Raw genomic sequence first — 21,247 nt, 5'->3', positions numbered from 1 at the left:
CTCTTGGTAAAAAATGTGAGTGCATCCTATCTGGCATAGGTCAAAGGAGGATCAGGGAGCTGGGTCCAGCTCTAGGGAAAAGGGGCTGGAAGAGATGGAAAGGTCAAGGTTCCAGCTGACTGGGGAGCTGGGGCAGCCTCTAGTCCCAGAGGAATTTGGACTGGAACCTGGGAAGTGAGGATGCACTGAAGGCTAGACGAGTGGAGGGCAGTGCGGGCAGGGAGGGCAGGGAGGAAGGCTGCAGGTTGTTGAGTGGGATGAGGGCCCCTCCCGGCCCTCTGTGTGTCCAGCTATCCTGTACCAAGAGGCAAGAGAGGAGCTCCCAGCATACCGTAGTCCCGGTCCTTCCCCGATCAGGACAGAGGTGGACCCAGAAAACTCGGCTCTTTATGACGGCTGTGGGGTGGACGCAGTCACAGCCATTTTCTAGGGGTAGTGCGATCAATTAATTCATTGTCCAAAACAGGACCCTTTTCAAAGCGGGAGTATCCACAGTAATTAAAACTAATGACTAGGGCTTCCCTGGTGGCGCAGTGGTTGAGAGTCCGCCTGCCAATGCAGGGGACACGGCTTCGTGCCCCGGTCCGGGAAGATCCCACATGCCGCGGAGCGGCTGGGCCCGTGAGCCATGGCCGCTGAGCCTGCGCGTCCGGAGCCTGTGCTCCGCAACGGGAGAGGCCACAACAGTGAGAGGCCCGCGTACCGCAAAACGAACAAACAAACAAACAAAAAAATAATGACTAAAAGTCCCGACTCTCTTCGTAATCTTCCAAAAATATTTGACGAGCCTGCCTCAAAGAAGCCGACTGACCCCCAGGAGCAGGTATTTTTAAATGGGAAACAAAGATTTCATGCTGTCTTCATCTCCCAGTCCAGGAGGCCAGGTGTAGTGGACCCACAGCTGGCCCACCGTCGCCACATCCTAGCTTCAGTTTGCTGTCCACCTCCACCTCTTTGTGGCTCCACCCAAGTGAGGGCTTTCTACACCACGGAGCTTGCTCTGATGCCAGGAACAACTGGACTTCTATTTGTTCTGGACCCTGGGGATAAAAAGGTAAATAAACCAAAGTCCCTGCTCTTGAGAGCAAGAGGAAACAACCAGTAAACATACATACCAAGTCAAAGTGCTAAGTCTCCCGGATGGCATATATATGTGTGTGTATGTATATGTGTGTGTGTGTGTGTGTGTGTGTGTGTGTGTGTGTGTGTATGAAATATGGGGAGAGGCAGATAGAGAGAGAATGATTTATCATGAGGAACTGGCTTTCATAATGATGGAGGCTGAGAAGTCCTGCAATCTGCCATCTGCAAGCTGGAGACCCAGGAAAGCTGGTGGTATAATTCAGTCTGAGTCAGAGGCCTGAGAACCAGGGAAGCTGATGGCATAAGTCCCAGTCCGAGGGCAGAAGAAGACCAATCCGGCTTCTGAATGAATTTGCCCCGTGGGAGACAGGAGAGACTAGAGGACAGGACGAGGGAGAAGCTGGGGTACCTATTTACCTCTTCCCCCTGCCTTCCCACCATCTGGCCGCTGCTGTGTTCTCTCTAACTAAAGCCACAGCTCTGGCTAGACAACCCCTTTTCCATGTCAGCTTCCACCTGACATGGTACCACCACTGGCTCCCCTTGCCCCTTTAAGTCTGGGGTGATAATGGCATCATGCTGTTGCCAGTCCCTGGGTGCTCCTAACCTGTCCACGTCGCTCTTCAGTGAGACCCTCTAAGACTGCCTCTGGCTCCTGTGGTACCCTGCCTGACACAGGAGGCAATGGTTTTATCCAAACAAGGCCAATGAGGACTGACACAAAGCAAAGGCCACAGAAGTATGGAAGAACATAGAAATTCAAGAACTCTGACAGGAAGAGTCAGTAGAACTCAGTCCCCAATTAGATATCATGAAGTGGATTACTTATCAACTTCTGTGTAACAAATTATCACCAATGTAGTGGCTTTAAAACAACACACACTTATTATCTTGCATTTTCTATCAGTCAGGAATCCAGGTGTGGCCTAGTTGGGGTCTCTGCTTCAAGGCATCTCATTAGGCTGCAGTCAGCTTGTCGGTCAGGGCTGGGATCTCACCTAAAGGCTCGACTGGAGAAGGATCCACTTCCAAGCTCGCGTGGTTAGCGACAGAATTCAGTTGGGTTGAGGGCCTCAGTTCCTTGCTGGGTATTGGTTAGAGGCTGCCCTCAGCTCCTTGCCATGGGGGCCTCCCCAACGTAACAGCTGGCTTTATTAAAGTCAGGGAGAGAAAGACTTCAGGCAGGACAGAAGCCACAGCCTTATGTACCCTAATCACAGCAGGGACACCCCATCACCTTTGCCATATTCTGTCTGTTAGGAGCAAATCACAGCTCCTGCCCACACTCAGAGAGGGGATTACACCAGAGTGTGAACAGCAGGAGGTGGGATTACTGGGGGCCATTATACAATCTGCCTGCCATAGGAGGAAGGGGAGGTGTCTCCTGGGATTTTTACTTATAAATGATGCCATTTGTCAAGAGAGGGACTTGAAGAACAAGAGGATCAGGTCTGAGGTGCAAATTGGGTAGTGAATCTTAGGGTGAATGGGAATCAGAAATGGAGGTCATCTCCAGAGGATAGAATTTAGTTCAGCCCAACTGTGCAAAGAGAAGAAGGTTTGGGTTTGGGAGACAAAGGACAAGGTCCTTGAGTCCTTGAGGACTCTGAAGGAAGTTTTTCTTGTCCTGTTCATTTTTCAGAAAAATCAGCGATAAAATAGAACTGTGACCAAATTCTTTGTAGCAAGGATGTTGGGGAAGAAAGCCCACTTGTATTTTCAAGAGCAGGAACTGCATTTTCTGAAGGATGCATTTCCACATTTACTGAAAGGGATCAAGAACCAGACCAATTGTCTCAAGTTCTGAATTTATTTCTTGAATAAAAGACTGAGGCTTCTTCTGAGAGAAAAATACTTAGATGGCCCTATGAAGTGCCCGTAAGTGAGTGCTTCGGATCCAGAGAGAAGGGAGCTAAAGGGCTGATCTGGGTGTGGGGCAATGCAAGAAACATGGGGGTCAGAAACCTGGAAACCACTGTCCCAGCACTGCTTCTTAGCTCTGGGACACTCAGCCTGTCCCTCAGCCACCCCGAGCCTCAGTCTCGGGGCCTTTTCTACGGGGACATCATCTGTCCTGCTTACCCTCCTGAGCTGTCCTGAGAACCAATGAGAGCACTCCTCCCATGGAAATTCAGAAGGTACTTACTATGTGCAAGGCCCTGCAGTGGCCACGGAGGGAAATAACACTAAGGCCCAATCCTTGGTGAGTTTACAGGCCTGTTGATATGTGTGAAACGGCTTTATCAACTAGAGAGTGGCCAAGAAATGTGACAAGTTAGACACAGAGCACTTGTCTGTAGTGCTGGTACCATTCCCTAGTACAAATCAGGAGGAAGTGGAACATTCACTGGAGTGCCCACGAGAGTTCTCTTCACTATTATGACAGAGTCCAAAGTTTTCTGACATGGCCATACTTATCCGTATTTACCCATTCTTTCAACAAACAGGTACCATCCAACGAGCCCATGGGCCACACCAGCTTTCTGTTTCTGCACTGACCCTAAAGATCATCAAGGGTCACAAAAGCCTCATGACTTGAGGTAAAACCTTGGTTCTGAGTTTCAAAAAACTTCCAATGGGTTCTAAAGCAACCCACTGGACTGATCAGAATGGTATGAAACCCTTACAAACACAGTATGGGCATGCAATCGTTTACCTTCAGTTTTGTTGGACGACATTTTTTTAAATGGGAGGGGGGAAATGCGTACCCACTATTTACCTAAAACCCACCTCTGTCAGCAGTTGCCTTTTTCCAGTGGTCATGGTCTTGCCCCAGCCTAGCCAGCCACATTCTTGCCTGGTTCCCTTCAGACCAAGAGTGTTGAGACTGCTGTTCCCCAAATCCACTCTCCTCTTCTTCCTTTTGATAATAGATCCCCAGTTATCAAGTTTTAGCAGAGCCCATGGCCATGGAGGTAGAAGTAAAATTTCCCAAGCACCCTTGCAGCCAAGCGTGGCCATGTGACCACATTTCCAAAGGAACTGGAGTGCAATTTCCCTAAAAGAAATGGACTCACTGTGGACTTCCTCTCCCGCCTGCTTCTCTCTGACCGGGATGCGGATAGAGTGGTGTTGCTCTAGCTTTGATCGTGTGGACAAAAACACCACGCTAGGGACTTGCAGAGCAAAAAGAGAGAAGGAACCTAGGTCTCTGGATGCCCTCCTAGCCCAGAGCCTCTGACCTACACCTACCACTTGTTTCTAGATTATTATGTAATAAAGACACAAGCTCCTATCCTATTGAAGCTACAGCATTTGCAGGTATTTTTGTTGTAGCAGCTGAGCCAATACCCTGACTAACTTACCTATGCATGTGTGAAAAGACTGACCAAGATGTAGTGTGATTCCATCAGCAACAACAACAACAACAAAATGTCAACTGATCAGCTCTTACAGATGTTAGACCTGTGACCAGGATGTGGAACATCCAATGGCATAATAAATGATGAAGAACTCAAAGATCACGTGCTGCATTTTCAAGTCCCCACAGCTTGCAGGCGATATTGGACCACTAAGTACATGGAAAAGACCTTTCATGGTGGGGAATGTGGAGGAGGGCTGAGGAAGGAGGAGAGGGCTGAACATTTAATAAGCACTTACTACATACCAAAGGCCGTACTCCACACTTTCCATCTGCTAACGGAGGGAGGTAGACATTACCCCTCATTCCTACGCGCCCCCCCCCAGCCCATTGTTGATGAGGAAACAGGCCCAGAAAGGCTTGATTTGCCCAATGTCAGCAAATGCCAGAGCCAGAATTTGAACCCCAGTCTACTAGCAACAAAGCTGCTTCTCTAGAACAAAGAATCAGTAAGAACAAAAGTAGATTGTCACGTCATGACAACCGTGACCCTTAAAATTATGAGCACTTCACATTCCTCTTAAAGCTCTGCTAAGATCAAGGGGAACGCAATTCTGAGCAAGTAAAAGGAGCCTGTATTTTCTTCCTGTAAAATGTTGGAGGATGCTGTCTCCTCATTTCTGCCTGTTTCCTCTCCAGGATAGGGAACAGAGTTAGGGCATGGTGCTCCTGGGATGCCCTAATACCATTCTAGCTGACGGTACGTCTCCTCCTAATTCCTAGGACTCCCCATTCCAGCATGGGCAGAGCCTGGTTCTCCAGTGGGACAGGGATGACTGGGAGGGACCAAAATCAGGAACCAGACTCACTCACTGAGGCAAGGACCAGGAAGCCAAACCCCCCACAGGTTTGGGGGATCTAGATAAAGTCCTAACTGCGCCCACGCTGGTATTCAAGCAGAGAGAGACAGAAAACAAACACCTCCATATGTGTATTGAAAACATTCAGGCAAGTAAGGGGATTGGGGGGACAGGAGGTGTTGCCTTACATCAGGAGGTCAGGGAAGGCCTCTCGGAGGTGCAGGGCATTTGAGACTCATCTGAGTGAAATAGGAATTGAGTCACACAAGGTGGGGAAGGAGTGACTGAGGATGAGGGATCCAAGTCCAAGGGTACCCGAGGTAAAGGTGTGCCATTTGAGAATTATGAGGAAGCCCAACGTAGCACGGTGGTTGAAAGATGAGTCTCTGCATTCCTTGCTCCTGTCCGTCCTCACGGTGCCCATAGTCCCTGTGGGGACTGAACTGGCTGCACTTCCAGTGCAAACTGGAATTTGGGCTCCATTTCCCAACCTGGGAGAGACCAGGTCCCTGGACTGGCCACCAGGACTGGGTATGAGGCCGTGACACCAAAACCAGATCTGAGTGCAGGACAGGGACTGGGTCTCAGGAACCAGGCAGCAGCAAGTTGGCAGAACTGGGACATGAGATGGACAAACATGCAGTGTCTGGATGTCAAATCTCAAGGAAGGGAGAGGAAGACCTCCTGTCCACACCTCCCTCGGCCCCACACAGACTGCCGCTTACTCCTTTGTCTTCAGCTCTTCCCTCTCTCTTGTTTACTCCATTCTAGGCACACCTGCCACCTTGCCCGGCATACTCCTGCCTCCAATTCTTGGACCTTGCTATTCCGTCCTTCTGGAATCCCTCCTCCAATACCCTCGGGACTCATTCCCTCATTGACTTCAAGCCTTGAACAAATGTCACTTTCTCAGTGAGGCCCACCCTGACCACCGTCTTGCAAATTGCAAACCCAAGGTCTGGGGAGAAGCCCCTCGGGCAAGGAAGAGGAAATGCCAGCCAAGGCACTTCCGGGCCAGCCAAGGACAGAAACCAAACATCACAGCACTTCAGGTACGAGTCATGCTGCTGTGGGTTCCAGATGTCACTCCATCCTGGCACCTAAGATTCCATTCTCGGTGCCTCGAAAGATTCAGGGGACCAAAATGAAAACTCTGGCACTCATAGATACGCCCCTAATACTTGGGTCTGGGTGCATGAATTTTTGAAAGAAAAAGAGTGTTTTGTGGGGGAATATAGGCAATACATTTACAAGGTTCAAAATTCAAAATGTATAAAATGGTATCCAGTGAAAATCTCTCCTGCCATTCAACTACCTGCTCCCTCCACTGAAAGCCACAGATGTGATCAGTGTCTGGTGTATCTTTCCAGAGATATTTTATAGATATCCTACCAAGTATGTTTATATTTCCCATCTTTTACCTAAATGGTAGCCCACTATACATATGCTCTTTGATATTTTTCACTTAAATGTCTTAAAGATATTTTCATTTTAGCTTCTTCACTTCTATTTACGGCTGCTTAGTAATCTCTTTGGGTGTACTCTCATGTTTTATTTAAGCCGTCCCCTTTTGATGAACGTGGGACTATTTCTAATACTTTCTTGCTGAAAACAGTACAGCAGAGAATACCCTTGTGCACAGGTCACTTCACCACGGGTAAATTCCAGCAGGCAGGATTGCAGTACTAAAGGTCTGCACATTCTCAGTTTTGATAGACAGCACCAAACGGTCCTGCCTAGAGGAGACCCTCTGTTGGTGCGTGTGTGTGGTTTCATCTGAGCCCTCCCAGGCAGAGAAGCTAAGACTGCTAACATATGACTACTTCAGCACAAAATCCACCACCGCAGTGCTCAGGGCCTGGCACGTAGTTGGAGCTCAAAAAATGTTTGTTGGGTGAGTGTATGGGAAGATTGAGTGGATGAGTAGATGGGAGGATGGAGACATGGATATACAGACAAACCAGTGATGAATTCTAGACAGATCTAGTACAGCCCCCTTCCAGAAGTTCTCTCTCAAAACTCCAGTCTACACTTACTCCTCTCCCTTTTGCTGCCAGGGCCACAGAGTTTAAGATTTAGTTGTTCTGTGCTTCATATGTGTTCCTTTTGTGTCCTCAAATGAAGGGTAAGTTCCTAATGGGCTGAGAACACAGAGAATGGCAGTAAAGAGCATGGTGGGGGGAATCCCAGCTCCACATTTGCCAGCCTAGAACTCTGGGCAAGTTACTAAATTGACCTGGTACTAGTTGCCTTGTATGTCAAACGGAGAGATGATCACACTTGTACTTTACCAACCTACCCCGTAGGTGGTGTTGACAGAATTGAATATGCTAATGCTAATAATGAAATTAGAACACGCCTGGCCAATAGCAAGCCTTTAGTAATGAACTTAGAGCATGCCTGGCCAATCACAATCTTCCTTGTGTTGTGCTTCTACCGTATCTCCTCTGTTGCCTAGAATAATGGTGGGCGCACGAGAGGCATTCCACTAATATTTTACCACTGATTCCGTACACTTTAATTAACAATCAGTTTTAGTTAGAAGTTACCATTCTTCTGGCACGCATATTGCTTTGATTCCTGCTGAGCGTGCCAGACCTCATCTGCCTAGCTCAGGTCGAGGTAAGCTTTGAGCAAGTATACATTAACTCATTCCATGAGTATTGAATTTTATATGCTACAAGCCCAGATGACAGCAATGAACAGGACAGCAAAATCTTTGCCCTCATAAAGGCTTCGTTCTAGCCCACGGGGCTAAGTAAAATAGGCAGCCTAACATGACTCTGTTCTGGAAGATGCAAAATTATGTAAATTGTCTGTCAACACCTCCCAAACTCACCCGGCTATTTGTTCATCTATTTTAGCCGTGAAGCTTTACCTAAATGCTCTGAATTTCCTCTTCCTTGAATATCTCTTTAATGAGATCCCCTCTCCTGCTCACCTCCTTGATCCTGCTTCTCAAATAGAGTTGCTAATGATGTGTGCATGTGCCAGACTTGCAGAAATGTTGAGCAGCAAAACTGCTCTGTGTCTGTTAATTTCATCCTCTGCTCGGGCGGGGATCCTTGAGTTAGAGCAGATGCTGCTTGCCAGGGGCTTTCGCGCCCGTCGATCAGCGTTGTTGATGAAGGAGGAAAGGAAAGTTTCCTCCACGACTGCCGTTTGAATATAATTTATTGTACTCTGAAAGAAAAGTGAAAAGAAGAAAAGGTACTGATAGGCGCTAGCACAAATCAACGGTGACGGATGACACTCAGATTTCGGTTTCAGAGGAACATGCTTGAAAGTCAAAAAATCGTTGCAGGGGGCTTCCCTGGTGGCGCAGTGGTTGAGAGTCCGCCTGCCGATGCAGGGGACGCGGGTTCGTGCCCCGGTCCGGGAAGATCCCACATGCCGTGGAGCGGCTGGGCCCGTGAGCCATGGCTGCTGAGCCTGCGTGTCCGGAGCCTGTGCTCCACAACGGGAGAGGCCACAACAGTGAGAGGCCCGTGTACCGCAAAAAAAAAAAAAAAACCCATAACGGAAAAGAATATGAAAAAGATTATGTATATGTATAACTGAATCACTTTGCTGTCCAGCATAAATTAATACAACATTGTAAATCAACTATACTTGAATAAAACAAATTTTTTAAATAATTTAAAAAATAATTGTGGAATGCCTCCCCTGCCATGACCAACACGGAGGCTTTGTACCGAGTCCTCTTCTTAGTGTTCGAATGACCCAGTCCGAGGCTGAAGAAGCCACCCTGGGTGCACATTGCCATTGACCGTGATGGTGTGCGCTCTGGTGGTGGTGTCTTACTTCCTCAACGCCAGAGGAACAATTTATGACGTTACTGTCGAACCTCAAGTGTTGGCTCTGTGACTGATGAGCACGGGCAGCAGAGGCCCACAGCCTTCTTGGCCTAGGGAGTAAATGGACGATATAGTATGAAGGACTCACATCCAGCTTTCTGTCTACAGTGGGAGGTTTGGGTTTCATAATCCTCGACTGATCCAAGGCACCAAACACTCCAAAACTAAATAGACTTCTTTTTTTTTAAAGTTTTTTAAAAATATAAATTTATTTACTTATTTATGATTTTTGGCTGCGTTGAGTCTTCGTTGCTGCACGCGGGCTTTCTCTAATTGCGGCGAGTGGGGGCCACTCGTCTTTGCGGTGTGCGGGCTTCACATTGTGGTGGCTTCTCCTGTTGCGGAGCACGGGCTCTAGGCACGCAGGCTTCAGTAGTTGTGGCACACGGGCTTCAGTAGTTGTGGCTCGTGGGCTCTAGAGCGCATGCTCAGTAGTTGTGGCGCACTGGCTCAGTTGCTCTGCAGCATGTGGGATCTTCCCGGCCCAGGGCTCGAACCCGTGTCCCCTGCATTGGCAGGTGGGTTCTTAACCACTGCACCACCAGGGAAGCCCCAGACTCCTTCTTGTATTCACTGGATTCATCTGTGTTCTGTTGAGTTTTCTCATGGCTAAGTATTCATGAGAATGAAACTGCCGGGCAATCTGATGGGTGAGAGTGCCTTTTGAGAATAAATCAATGGATACTGGATTTGCTCCTGTTAATGAAGTTTTAAAGGCTATACCAACACTCTGATTTGAAATATGGAAAAGGATGAATGAAAAGCAACAGAAAAGAAGCATCTAGTGAAAACACAGGAAGCATATTAAAAGCTTGGACTAGAATGTCTTCTTGGTATCAAGGAGACAGACTTACAACAGAATCTTTTCTGCTGGTCTATATTGACGTGCCGGTGATGTTACCTGGCATTTTCTTCTTCATGTTTCGTTTCTTAAAGAAAATATACTCCATTTCTACAGCTATCATATTGAATAAAGTAATTATTTTTTACAAACCCCTTAACATTTTTGGGGAGATGACATTTCTGACTTTCAGAAATTAATGTAAAATCAGGAAGGAAGATCCCATCAGGTGAGAGCCCTGGACAGCTGATTAGCTTTCCCTGTGGTGCTTTGCCTTTAAACAAAGTGTGCGATGGTACATTATTCCAGATACGTATGTAAGACTGTTTCCTGTACAGTAAGATGTGCGAAACAAGCAGAAATAATTTTTCTAATTAAAAATAAAAATGATAGTAATCGTATGTGCCGTTTTTACCACGGAACATGTACAATGAATGTTTAAAAGATGGAGGAAGACAGATTTAGTTCATTCTCCCTTTTCCTCAAATAGATTAAATCGACCTCCTTATCAGAGCATATTAATAAGAAATCAGGAACTCAATGCCATACAGAGGACAGGACTGGCTGTTTGCTGAGGGGTTACTGCTGTCTGGGAACTCACTTGACCTGTGAGATACCTGAGCCCATCGGTGACGTAACTCCATAGGAGGAATCTGTCACACACACACTGTACTGAGAAATACTGCATCTGAATGAAGGTACATCTATACCCTAAATCATTTAAAATTAGAATGAAAATAAATAACAACTGCAGCTGCAGCACCTCCCCTGCAAAAGGATGAATTGCTTAAATTTCAGGTGGTTGAGTTAGTTGTGAATTGGGCACTTCTATTCTCAGGGTCCTTGCCTGGTTCTGAGGTTAATTAGATGGTACCTGCAGTTACAGAGACCATTTCTCCTTTAACAACACCACTCCAACTTTCATTTATCTTTTTCAGTTTCCTGCTCACTTGAAAATCTGTTGAGAAGAGATTATAGGCTTGATGGATTCGTTAAAAAAGGGAAAAAATAAAATAACAGGAGTCCTCCTTCACATTCAGCCCATTGAAGAAAGAAGCATGAAAGCCCTAAGGTAGATTGTCTGAGCTCAAGCATTCAACGGGGATTCAAAGTACTTCTCAGTCAATCTATAGTCTCTACCAATCCTTGGCCTTTCATGGAAGATGGGTAATGGCAATGGAAGCCAAGCATGTGTCCTCTCTATAGCCTCCCACCCCAATATTAACTTACTGTGACAACAGAAACTCAAGGGGAAACATTATCCAATAGAATTTGCCAAGTGTCAAAATGTGATAGAACTTTGTATCACTTACGTATTACCAAAATAATTCTGTACCATAAATCACCCTACAACTTAGTGGCTTAAAAGAGCAACCATGTTTGAGTTCTCAGCTGAGCAGATCTGCTCACCTGCGCCTGCTCAGCTCATCTTGACCGGGCTCACCCATGCATCTGTGGTCAGCTGGTGGTTGGCTGGGGGCTGAGCCTCTGCTGGGCTGACTTGGCCCTAATCCACATGGTCTCTCATCCTCTGGCAGGCTGGTGCAGGCTATTGTGGATGTGCACACAATCTCTGAGGACAAGCTCTGAGCCCTAAGCTCGAAATTGACACACCATTGTTTCTGCTGCATCCCGCTGGCCAAAGTATAACAGGAGCACAGCCCAGATTCCAGGGATGGTGAACAGATTGTATTTCTTAACGGGAATAGTTGCAGAGTCACATTGCAAAGGGTGAGGATACAAGGAGGGGTAAAACATTGGGATCACATTTGCAATCAACCTACCACAAGCTGGAAACATGGTGGTGTGTGAAATAAGCGACAGCAATTGCGAAAAACGTTTCGTTGTTGAAATGGTTTTGAGACAGCGTAAATCATAGGATTTTCATCAAAATAGGAGCTAAAAATGCTCAAAATTTTAATCAGGGACCATCTGAGAAGACATCTCCCACAACCACATCAGATCTTACTCCTGACCCCCCATCCAGAGGGTTTTCCTCCCCACAAGGTCTCCTGATCTCAGTATTTTTCTAACACAATCAAGTTTTGACATAACTTGGGCAATTATTCTGTACCTGAGAAACACTCTTTTAGATACAACTCCACAAATTCATATTCAAAGTTGTATACATACAATTTACCTTGCAATTTATATTGCAACCATGGACGGCTGTATATGTGAAAGAACAAAGATGGACCGAGAATACGAAATGGTTACATTCAGATGATGAGATGGTTGTGTTTTTCTCATTTTTCAAAATGGTCTTTAAAGCTGGGGTTACACTAACAATAAAAAAGGAGGAGACGTAAATAAGTTGAAAGCAAAGATTAACGAGCATTTATCTTTAATAGTCTACACATTGTACAACAGCAAAAACTCTGTATTGTCTTTTCATCTTATAATCCTTGAGGCTGACAATGAAATATTCAAATGCCAGGAAACACAAAAGCAGTTCAGAATTACACTTGAGGAAGAGTTATGTGACTCCACTATCATTACTTAATTCATGCAAAGTGCCTTAAATAAGTCGTTTTATCTTCATCTTGTGATTTTTGTATTTAGTAGAGCTCTATGAAGGTGTCTAATGATGACAAACCAGCAGGACCCATGTGCTGAAGCATATCTAACAATGCAATTACAGTAATTTGAAAAGAAATAACAAAAGAATAATCATGGTTATATATTCTCTGGGTGGTTTTGAATACAAATGCAAAAATGTGGGTAAGTGTCACAATTAATGTATCTGAAGCCAAAAAAAGAAAAACGTGTCTCAGTAGGAAACAGTTTAGCTTAGAGCGTCAAATAATCAAGTTAACCTAATGTAACAGCGAAGGAAACATGTTTCATGTTTTGTTTTCCAGAGTTTAGCATAAAGCTTTTAATCAGAAGCTTAACAAAAGAATGCAGCACTGTCTGAATCAGAAAAGTAGTTTTTGCTCTTAAAACTATTTTGTCGCTTGTGAGAGGTGAATTGATGATTCCATCCTATTCTTAGATCCCGCCCCTGCCTCGTACTTCCCTATGAAGACCAGAAATAACCACAGCAAGAACATTTTATATCCATGCCTTGCTGATTCTTTTTCAAAGTATTTTCGCTTACATTTTCTCATTTAACAGTCTTCCAACCCAGTGGATTAAATAGCACAGACATCAACATCCCCCATTTTACTAACGAAGAACCCAAGACACAAGTAACTCCTTCAAGGACATGTAGTGGGTAAATGGCAGGACTGGTTAGGATCACCTTTATGAGCAGCAGGAAAGGAGGGCACTGGGAGATGACACCTACTACTAAGAAAAGATATATAATATTACACACTTGTTAGAAATCAAAACTACAAAAGCAAAAAGATCATTTAAAATGCCCGTAATTCCCACTTAATGGAGAGAAAACACGTGTAGCACCTTGGAGTAACTCCTTCGGGATACAACAACGTTTGCTTCCTATTTCACCGAGCAAGTTGAAGCAATAAGAAGAGAACCTCTACATTCTCCCCCGCCATCTCCCAGCCCCACACGTGTGCCCACATGCTTTGCCTTCCCTGGTACAGAGGATGAACTGTCTGGTCCTAACGCCACTGTCTCCACTCTCCACTCCATCCAACTTCCTTTCACCAGCTCAAAGGTTCACTCTGAAATTCACTTCTTATCAATTGTTCCCCCCATTCCATCAGTAAGCAAACATACTGTAATCTCTCCCATCTGAAACAAAGAAACGAATAATGAACAAACCTGTGTTGCCCCGACATCCCTCTTTCACTTCGGCTCCATTTCTCTGCTCCCCTTTAGAGCACGCCGTCTTTAAAGAGTTATTTAACACTTGCTATTGCGCTATCTAGATGGAATTTGAATTTTTTGAGGTGTTGTTAATTTATGATCATGGACACAAATAAAGTATAGTTATTGTTTTAGGTGAAATTAGAGTGAAAAGTAGCATAGATAATATTCTCAGGTCATATGTTGAACTATCAGGATCCACATTTATTAATGACTTTGACCTAAATGTAATTGTCAATTAACTCTGTTGGAGAGAATTGATGTTTGTATATTATTCAGTTTACTTCATCTAAAATAAACAAAATGTCTTTCTGGCAAAAAATAAAGTGTTATTTCGACTCTAGCTCCCTCTATCTCTTGAACACATTTTATATAAATTCTCTTCTATAACATTATTTTTAATGAATACCTAAGATTCCATTGTATAGATGGATATGATTGTTTATGCAGCATTGTCAAATATTTAGATGGCTTCCTTTTTTTTTTTCAGTCTTATGACGACTAGGTTAGGTTTATTTAAAGGTCTGAATCTGATTTCCAGTATGTAGCCACCAACCACATGCAGCTACTGGGCACTTAAAATGTGGTTAGTCAGAACTGAGATATATTGTAAGTATAAGATACCAGATTTCTGAGGCTTGGTATGTAAACTATCTTATTAACAATTTATTATATGTTGAAGTGATCATATTTTAGATATATTAGGTTAAATAACATTGTCAAAATTAATTTCACCTGGTTCTTTTTACTTTTTCGACGTGGCTACTAGCAAATTTAAAATGACATATGTGGCTACTAGCAAATTTAAAATGACATATGTGGCTACTAGCAAATTTAAAATTACATATGTGGCTCACATTTGCATCTCTCATTATAGTCCTACTGGACAGTGCTAGCCTAGACTCTTGAGGGTGGGCACTGAAATTTCATTCATTATTCATTCCTTTGTGCTAACCAGCCATTCTTTCAGAAATCAATACAATCCAAGGCCCCTAGCCTTTCATCTGACAGTCTTTTTTTTTTTAATTGGAGTACAATTGTTTTACAATGTTGTGTTAGTCTCTGCTGTACAACGAAGCGAATCAGCTATATGTATACATATATCCCCTCCCTCTCGGACCTCCCTCCACCCCCCATCCCACCCGTCTAGGTCATCACAGAGCACCGAGCTGATCTCCCTGTGCTATACAGCAGGTTCCCACTAGCTAGCTATTTTACACGTGGTAGTGTATATATGTCAGTCCTAATCTCCCAATTCATCCCACTCTCATCTTACAGTCTTAATTTGTTTGATTTGATGCTTCTTCCAACTGACTTAGGGAAATAAGAATTTTTATGTTGTTATATACAAAAAGTAGCTTTTGCGTTTTACACGCCTATTCTAATACTGTTTGTGTCCTGTTGGCGTCTCCAGTCTATGGTCTTGTGGTCCTTTCTCAAAGAGGTAGATCCTGCTGTAAAATCATGCGAGAAGAGGTAGGTGCTCTATTGATCATCCCACTTGGAATGTGGGCCCTAGGCAGGCAGATGGGGAGACTCATATTCCTCATTCATGAAAATGCTCTCCTATCAGAGGTTTAAACATGCCCCCTGGCCATGACCAAGGTTAAAGAAACAGGCATCTCTTTATTTTTTTAATTTTTATTTTAATTTATTTTTGGCTGCGTTGGGTCTTCGTTGCTGCGAACGGGCTTTCTCTAGTTGCGGTGAGCGGGGGCTACTCTTCGTTGCGGTGCGCGGGCTTCTCATTGCGGTGGCTTCTCTTGTTGCGGAGCACGGGCTCTAAGGCACGCGGGCTTCAGTAGTTGTGGCTCGTGGACTCTAGAGCGCAGGCTCAGTAGTTGTGGAGCATGGGTTTAGTTGCTCTGCTGCATGTGGGATCTTCCCGGAACAGGGCTCGAACCCGCGTCCCCTTCATTGGCAGGCAGATTCTTAACCACTGCGCCACCAGGGAAGCCCCAAGTGTCTCTTTAAAGGAGTCAGAGCTGAATACGAATAAGCTGAGATTTACAGGCTGACCTATGTGGTTCATATTATGTATTTACCCACTTTCAGCTTCCATTTCCTTTTCTCCTTATTCGTACTAAAACAAAGTTATAAAAATAAAATTAAATGATGGATATAGATATATTGATACATATTTGATATATATTGACATATATTCAGATACATATATGAAATAAATATATATAGCTGACATACATGAAATGGTTTATATTTATCTATAAATATGTACATATCAATAGATAGAGATATATAAATTGATATCTATTAGGTACAGATATCAATAAGCAGACATCAGTTTATATATCTCATAGGTACAGTTCTCAGCCCACAGCAGATTCTCCACAAATGCTAGCCCATCACACGCACACATGCATGCACTCCTGATCACTGGCCTTTTTTTCACACTTAAGAAAGTAAGAACCAGCTGATTTAAATTATAATCCTCTGCCAGTGCTCACGCCTGAAGAACTGGTACTTGCAGACCCTGGGAAGCCTTCTCAGCCGGCTGGGAGACAGAAACAGTAGTGTGAGGCTTTCCCAGGCACTTGGCTTGCGTCAGGCAGATGCCCACAAACCTTGCATTCATAGAGTGCCCAAGGTCAGGCTGCGGCAGCAGAGCAAACTGGAGATAACTGGGTCTTTCATGTACTTAGACACTGAATAGAATTTCTGGGGTTCTTTTCTCCTCTCTGGGAAGGCTGCTCTTTGCAGCAATAAATAAAATTTGTAAATGTGGACATGAATTTAGAAAATATGTGGATAGTACCCAGGTTTCATCAATGGATACCAAAATTGGCCTCACTGGCTCTATGGTTTAGAAATGATGTTACTCGTGAGGCATCCAAGCACGGCAGCTAGGACGCCCGATTTTCTCAGAGTGACTGTCACCTCCATTTCAAATATCTATCCCAGATCATAGTAGTGGCTACCAGAGTATCCTCTGGTGGGGCACGGGGTGCAGAGCCAACTGGGTAAAGGGAATCACTATATGGTGACGGATGGAAACTAAATTTTCAGTGGTGAGCACACTGTAGGGCATACAGAAGTAGAAATATCATGCTGTACACATGAAACTCATATAATGTTATAAACCAATGTCACCTCAATAAAAAATAAATCTAAACACACACACACACACACACACACACACACACACACACACACACACACTACTCGGTCCTGTCAGACCCCCTATTTCAAATATTCTGTGAGGCTGTGTGTCAATCAGGCTGTGTCCTGGTTTGGGTCTTTGAAAATACGGTCACCAGTTAGAGACAGAGGAGAAAGTAGGACATCCTTTTCTTCTCAGACTTAAAAGAAAATTATTTATTACAAAAACAACATCCTAGCAAGCAACGTGACCAGAAATTTTACTGAAAGAAAAATTCACCCCTGAACCAAACATACCAAGAAATCAAAATATTTTCTTTTTTGGATGTGCCCTTCGCCATCCCTAATTTGTGAAATATTTGTGATCCAGCATTAAACAAGCAAAACAAAACAAAAAACCAGGCAATGCCAAGGCTATGTGAGTTCCCAGACCTGCACTCTCCCACCCTCTTGGCTGGCTCTTTTACCAGATATATAGATGCAAACCATGGGATGCTGTCTCTTCCTCCCCAGCCCACCTGCAGATGGTCCAAATGAACCCCCCCAACTCTCCATCAATCAATGTTTCAAAACATCACCTACTGCGTGTTCAGCGCTCTTCTAGACACAAAGGCGGGTGTAGGAAAGAAATAGAGAGCCTGGTCCTAACTCTCCAGGGGCATTGCCATGGCAACAGGAAGGGGGTGGTAGAGCGGTGGAAAAGGGCACAGTTTCAGTGAGAGGCCAGGGCCCAACTGGGGTGCTTGCCCCATTTCGTGTGTACAGGATGCAGCTGCCTTCTTTGTTCTTTGTGAATGAAGCCACCGATTGTAGTTTCTGGGGCAGTTTCCCAAAAGTGTGTCATGAGAAAGAGGCAAGATGTTAATGTGCTGAGCAGAAAAAAACAATTCCACGGCCAGATGAGTTGGGACACGAGAGTTAAAGAAAAACAAACAGGTCTCTTTCTGCGGAAGATCTCAGGGCATTTTCTCTCCTGAGGGGCAGCGTGAATCTCAACGAGGGCACTGAAGCTCGCTGCGTTTCCCAAGCTTGCGTGGACACAGGAGAACATCTTCAGGAAGCAGCATCTAAGGAATTCGTTTTGGGAACTGCAGCTGCAGAACATTCACTCTCATGCCTGCCGAAGACCGTATACCAGATTCTCCCAGGTATTTCTAGGTCAGAGGAAGCCATTCTCTTGCCTTCCTTCCCATGCCTGGAAAATGGTGGAATTGAAGGGAAATAAGATGTTAGGCCAGAGAACACCCGTGCAGAGAGGCCCAGGAAGGACTGAGAAGGAAAAGGATGCAATAAGAGATGCCACTTACGGAGCACTTTCTCTGTGTCCTGCACTGTCGTCGCAAAGGAGTTACGGGGTCACAGCTACTGTTACAACCAAGACTGACGGTAGCCCCCAAGCAGAAGGTTCCATGGCCGCCTTCCTGAGGTGTCAGAGAAATGCCAGCCTTTCCCCCATTGCCTTCTCTTTCCGAATACCCCCTTCGCAGTGTCGATGGGGGCCTGGGGAATGAGGTCACAGAAGGCTCTGTGGTTCACCCTTCTAAGATGACTTAGGCTGTTCTCTTCCCTCCAAGCTTCCTCCTGTATCTCCTGAGGTCACTCCATTCTTCTTCCCTCTTGTCCAATGGTTCCCAACCTTGGCTGCACGTTAGAATCAGCTGAAGTTGTTTAAAAAAAATTCCAGGGGCCAAGCCTCAACCCAGACAAATGAAGTCAGAATCTCTGGGCCGGGGTGGGGGGGGGGGGGGGGGGGACAAGGCGGGGCTGGAGAGACTCAGGCATCAGTAATTTTCACTTTTTTTTTTTTTTTTTTTTTTTGCGGTACGCGGGCCTCTCACCGTTGTGGCCTCTCCCGTTGCGGAGCACAGGCTCCGGACGCGCAGGCTCAGCGGCCATGGCTCACGGGCCAAGCCGCTCCGCAGCACGTGGGGTCCTCCCGAACCGGGGCACGAACCCGTGTCCCCTGCATCGGAAGGCAGACTCCCAACCACTGCGCCACCAGGGAAGCCCAGGCATCAGTAATTTTAACAGCTCCTCAGGTGATTCCAATTTGCAACCAATGTAAAGAACCACTGACATAGTCCAAGGACAGAATTCTATCTTTTAGCAATCCTGTCTCTCAGGAAGCAGATTCCTTTTCATCTGGAACCCAGCAAATCCTTTATTTGGAGCCCCAAGTGTTCTCTCCAGGGTACCTAAATCCTAGTTTACTGGTGTCTCTCAATTATGACCAAAGAATTTTCTGGAACTATCATGTTCTCTGCTCTGGGGCTCCAGCTTCACTTTAGTTCCTCTGACATCCCTACAGTTCAATCACTACATTAGCGGGCATAGTTAGGCAGGCAGAGCGCCGTGCCTACTTCTAAGAGCTTTGCCGCACAATGATTCTTGCCAATTCCCGAGTTCTATTACTAACCCCAATTTCACCATCTTGGTACCATCAACCCACATTCCTGCTAGGAGTGACACCCCCAGACACTCATCTCCACCATTTCTCTTCTCAGAGAAGCCTAAGTGCAGAACATTAGCTCCTCTGTAAGAATTTAGTCTGTGATTAGAAGGCTGCAGTAGGCTGCCCCCTGGAATTTTGGGAAATGAATAGAAAATGTCACCTTACCTAAAATGGAAAGTAATGGAATCAATATAAAACAGATAAAGCAGCCTTTCTGATCTCATCTAAATAACCTACTTTAAAAGATAGATTTGTAAGGTCAGTACAAATGAGAGTCAACCCAAGTAAAAAAATCAGATGATTAAAGTGTAACTTTAAGTCTGGGATGGATTTAACACAAAAACAAAAAATTCTAAAACAGTATTCTTTAAGTGGAGAAGACAAGACAATCTGGGGTATAGAAAAAAAAATTACTATTTCAATTTAGATTCAATTTAATTTAGAGGAATAAATCTCCATTTTAATATACAAATTGGTAGTAGTACATGTATATACTTTATAAATAAATAAACATATATAGAGTTCGCACTCAAAAAGTTTTAATCATAGGGGTGCACAGTAAAAAACGTTTGGATATTACTGTTTTAAGTAATTACATTATAAAATCTCAATATACATAGAAAGCTAGTGTTCAGCTTGGAATGAGAAGAAGATGGTGAAAACAACAAAAGTTGGTCAGTATTTATCCAGCACCGCTGAGAAACCATGCCCTGCCCGGAAGAATGCCTATCAGACACTTATCAAAGTTGTCCAGCTATTATGGCTTAAATGTCAATTCCTTAGAGCCAGTCCCCTGTACCTGCAGCGGTACTCACAAGGCAACCTTCTGGTAGTAATCTGACTTCTCATGTAGATCATGTATAAACCAGCCAACTCCTGATTCCAGGTCTGTCTGGAGGCATTGTAAATTTATAAAATAACTCCTGACTTACCAGGTGGTTTGCTGGTTTGGGCTAGTAAGTTGGGTAGTTGTAAGTCAAGTCTCCTGAGGCTGATCACCTCTGAGGGAACATGAGACCCTGGGCATCTCTGAAGTTCTTTCCTGAGCACCATCTTGATGCACCGCTTGACACGTATGGAACTTGATTTGTCTGAATCCCAGACACATCAGGTTTTCCTAGTCCACTTACGTTTTTAGGAAAGGAAAATAGGTCTCATTGTTAGGAGCCTAGGAGTAGAACCACAGACACTGCAGGACACACAAAATGAAGTATCGGTGGGAACAATCCAAATGTCCATCATCTGACAAATGGATAAATAAGATATGGCATATCAATACATGGGACTATGCACCACTATATATAAAATAAACAAGAAGGATTTACCGTAGAGCATAGGGAACGGTATTCAACATCTTGTAATAACCTATAATGGAAAAGAATCAGAAAAAATATATATGTATAACTGAATCACTTTGCTGTACACCTGCAACTAACACAATATTGTAAATCAACTATACTTCAATTAAAAAATACAATGCATTATTTGGTCATCAAAAGAAATAAAGTTCTGACATATGTTACAACATGGATGAACCTTGAAGACGTCATAAGTGAAAGAAGCTAGTCACAAAAGACCACATATTATATGATTTCATAAGTATGAAATGTCCAGAACGGAAATCTGTAGAGGCAGAAAGTGGATCAGTGGTTGCCATGGCTGAGAGAAGAAGATTCTGGTGAGGAAGGGGGATGAGAGCTAAGGAATACGGGGCTTTGTGCTGGGGTGATGAAAATGTTCTAAAATTAACTGTGGTGATGTCTGCACGTATCTGTAAACATACTAACAACCATCGAGTTGTACACTTTTTTTTTTAACATCTTTATTGGCGTATAATTGCTTTCACTTTGTTATAAAGCAGAAACTAACACACCATTGAGTTGTATACTTTAAATGGATGAAGGTATATGGTATATAAACTGCATCTCAGCTCTTTAAAAAAAAAATGAAGCATAAGAT

At 44.4% G+C, this 21,247-nt stretch overlaps 1 long non-coding RNA gene and 1 pseudogene across 1 annotated transcript; both read left to right on the top strand.

Moving 5' to 3' along the window:
• The first annotated feature begins 4,532 nt into the window (after positions 1-4,532).
• On the top strand, positions 4,533-11,213 carry LOC141278693 (uncharacterized). The gene is made up of 3 exons (XR_012331738.1): positions 4,533-4,598; positions 6,016-6,296; positions 10,881-11,213. It is a non-coding gene; the product is annotated as an uncharacterized lncRNA (long non-coding RNA).
• On the top strand, positions 8,916-9,768 carry LOC109548792 (oligosaccharyltransferase complex subunit OSTC pseudogene; annotated as a pseudogene).
• Positions 11,214-21,247: the final 10,034 nt, after the last annotated feature.

The sequence above is a fragment of the Tursiops truncatus genome, chromosome 5 (assembly GCF_011762595.2).
Source record: "Tursiops truncatus isolate mTurTru1 chromosome 5, mTurTru1.mat.Y, whole genome shotgun sequence".
Taxonomy (NCBI): Eukaryota; Metazoa; Chordata; class Mammalia; order Artiodactyla; family Delphinidae; genus Tursiops; species Tursiops truncatus.
Note: the sequence above shows the minus strand (reverse complement) of the source record. Positions and strands in the feature narration are given on the sequence as shown.